Genomic DNA, 3,227 nt, shown 5'->3' with positions numbered 1-3,227 from the left:
CCCCCGCACACCGACACCCCCACACACACCCTGATCCGCACACTGATAGCCCCTCCCCACATCCCTTCTCCCCCGCCCCGCAAACCGACACTCCCTCCGCACACCCTCCCCTGCACATCGACAGCCCCTCCGCCTACCGACACCCCCCCACACACCCTGCCCTGCACACTGATAACCCCTCCTCACACCCTCTCCCGCACACCGACACCCCCCTCTCCACACCCTCCCCTGCACACCAACACCCCCACACACACCCTGACCCGGACATTGATAGCCCCTCCCCACATCCCCTCTCCCCCTCACACCGATCGACACTCTTCATTTAATTCCCGGAGAAATCTGATCTCCCCACACTGCTGGAAGCGCCCCAGCCAGGGGCTCCTAGCTGCCAGGCTGGGCTGGGCTTCCCCTGCATGGCCGCTCTTATTGGGGAGCTCAGATCCCGCTCCAGAGGCAGCGCAGAAGTGAGCGCGGGGCACCCTCACTTCTGCGCTGCAGCAGCCCCGGAGTTGGGCTCACGGCTTCCATCTCCCATGGCTCCAATCAGGACTCCGGGCACCCAGGCTGGGGGCTTCCGCCACCTGTGGCTGCAGCTGAGGCTCTGGGTGCCCGGTCTTGGGGCTTCCGCTCCGCAGCTGGGACTTGGGGTATCCAGGCTTGGGGTTTCAACCCCTGTGGCTGCAGCCGGAGCTCGGGGCTTCCAGGGCTTGGGGCATCCATTTTTCTGGGGGCCCCCAAATTGGCCAGGGCCCCTGTATTAATCCTCCACCAGCTGGGACTAGCAGCCAGGAGCCCGCAGCGGGGGTGCTCCCAATAGCATGGGACCCACCTTCGCCTCCGGGAACCTCCTCTAACTGCTGGAAGCTCAGCTGCTGCTCCCTTCTGAGCCCAGCTCTGAAAGCAACACAGAAGTGAGGGTGGCAATCTTGTGACCCCCCCCCCAATGATATGATCCCATTTTGGGTTGGGACCTTCAGGGTTACACCCCTGTGAAATTTCAAATGTAAATATCTGAAATCATTAAATTGACCAATTTTAAAAACCCCTGGCTGTGAAATTGACCAAAATGGACCATGAATTTGGTAGGGCCCTACTCATGATTTCAAGTGAAACAGTAAAGTTACTGGAGCGGAGTGTGAGATACCATCCGCTAGAGAGCACTGCTACATATTAACTATGGCTAGTACATTAGAAAATTATTATTTCATAGGAAATAATACTGTCCCCAGCTAGGGCAGCATTCCTGCCACCCCTTTGTTTGTTTGTTTGTTTGTTGTTGTTGTTTTTGTTGCTTGGGGTGGCAAAAAACCTAGAGCCGGCCCTGTGTGAGAGGAAGTATTATTATATTTGTTTTAGCGGCAGAGTAACTGGAACACAGAGATATTAAGGGCATTATTTTCAGAATTGTTGAACATCCAGAGTGGGAGCTAAGAATGCTTTGTATCTCTGAAAATAACCTTAAGAGATTTTCCTAATGTCACACACAGGAAGTCTGTAGGAAATCCGGGAATAGAACCTAGATGGTTGTCTTTTCTATTCTAACTATCCTGTTGTAGTTCTAGAGTGCCAATCATCATAGTATCAAAGCCCTTATTTGCCTGACTCTTAGTCTTAAGGCATGTCTACACTACAATTGGACACCTGTGGTTGGCTTATGCCAGTTGACTTGTGTTGCAGGGCTGATCAATTGTGGTGTAGATGTTCTGGCTCAGACTGCAGCCCAAGTTCTGGGAACTTCTCCTGTCACAGGGTCCTAGAGCTTAACCTTCAGCCCAAGCTGGAACGTCTACATTGCCATTAAATAGCCCCTTAGCCTAAGCCCCAGTTAGCCGGCATGAGCCAACCTCAGGTGTCTAATTGCAGTGTAGGCATACCCATAGAGACAATGTGGGTGGGGTAATAACTTTTATTGGACCAACTTCTGTTAGTGAGAGATACAAGATTTTGAGCTACATAGAGCGCTTCTTGAGGTCTTATGTAAAGCTGGTTTAATTTTGGGGGAGGGAAGGTGAAGATTCATTAACATTTTTGGGGGGAAATAGTTTTAATTCTATTTGAAAATTTTCACATTTTTTCTTTTCTTTCTTTTTTTGATGAACAAAATTTTACATTAAATTTTTAACACCAAAACTAAAATGTTTGTTTCTTTTTAAAAGAAATCATTTTTTTGGTTTTGTCTCCCTTTCTTTCATGTTTTTTATGTACTGAAAAAATGTTTTTTGGGGGGGGGATAAAAAGTGAGAGAAAGTGGAGATAAAACACTGTCTTTTCATTCTTTTCCAAAAGTGGAAAAATTTGTCATCCAAAATATTTCAACCAGGCCTAACCTGAGCTCCCCCACGATTCTCTTTAAAAAGTAGTATTTCCAAACTAGTAACAAAAAGAAAAGGATAATAATGTATCCAACAGTGTTCACTATACTTAGTATAAGGGTCACTGATACTTACCTTCACTGACCATCAGTATTAAAAAGAATAATTCCCCTTTATCACCCCAGGCTCCCACCGTAGGAGAGAAGGAAAGAAATAAGGTGCCTGATTTCCCATAGCTATAACAAATCAGGCCACCAACACAAGGTATTTATGGTTTATAGAGGCCTGCCCAGCTCCATAGCATTGTAGTAAGCCAGCCAGAAGAACAATACAGAAATTCTACTTTGCAGTACAGTATGTAACATTTATTGTAACATATGTAAGAAATTGTAATGTGATAAAAGCAGAATTCAGAAACGGCTGGAAACAATGGGCTAGTTTTTCAGCTGTGCTCAGTAGGAACAGGACACAGCTGAGAGGAGGAGCTTTGTGATTCTGGAGCAGGCTCTGTGCCAGCCCTCAAGCTCTCAAGGGTATCAGCTAGGAATCAGCAGAACACAGTGCACTCTGGCTATGCCCTCCTCCCAGTGGAATTTTCAAGGGGAATCATGGCCAACTAGAATAGCTGGGGACTTCTCCACACTGAGGAGATTCAGCTTTCTGTGGCTTTCTGGCTGTTATCATGCCCTCTGAACAGGATCAGCCAATGAGAGTTTGCTCTGATAGTGAAATATTTGTAATGCTTCTAACCTGGGGTTTCATTGGTTGAGAGTACTTTTCTTGAACTCCTGCTTGACTGTTTTAGAGTTGAAATCTACAGAATCTCCATCAAATTTCCACTTTGTACAGTATCATTTCTTTCAGTTACATGCTTATTAAACCAAATTGTTATTTTTCCAAATCACTTGTCATTGC

This window comes from Trachemys scripta, chromosome 1 (genome assembly GCF_013100865.1).
Source record: "Trachemys scripta elegans isolate TJP31775 chromosome 1, CAS_Tse_1.0, whole genome shotgun sequence".
Taxonomy (NCBI): domain Eukaryota; kingdom Metazoa; phylum Chordata; order Testudines; family Emydidae; genus Trachemys; species Trachemys scripta.
This window is presented reverse-complemented; position numbering follows the sequence as displayed.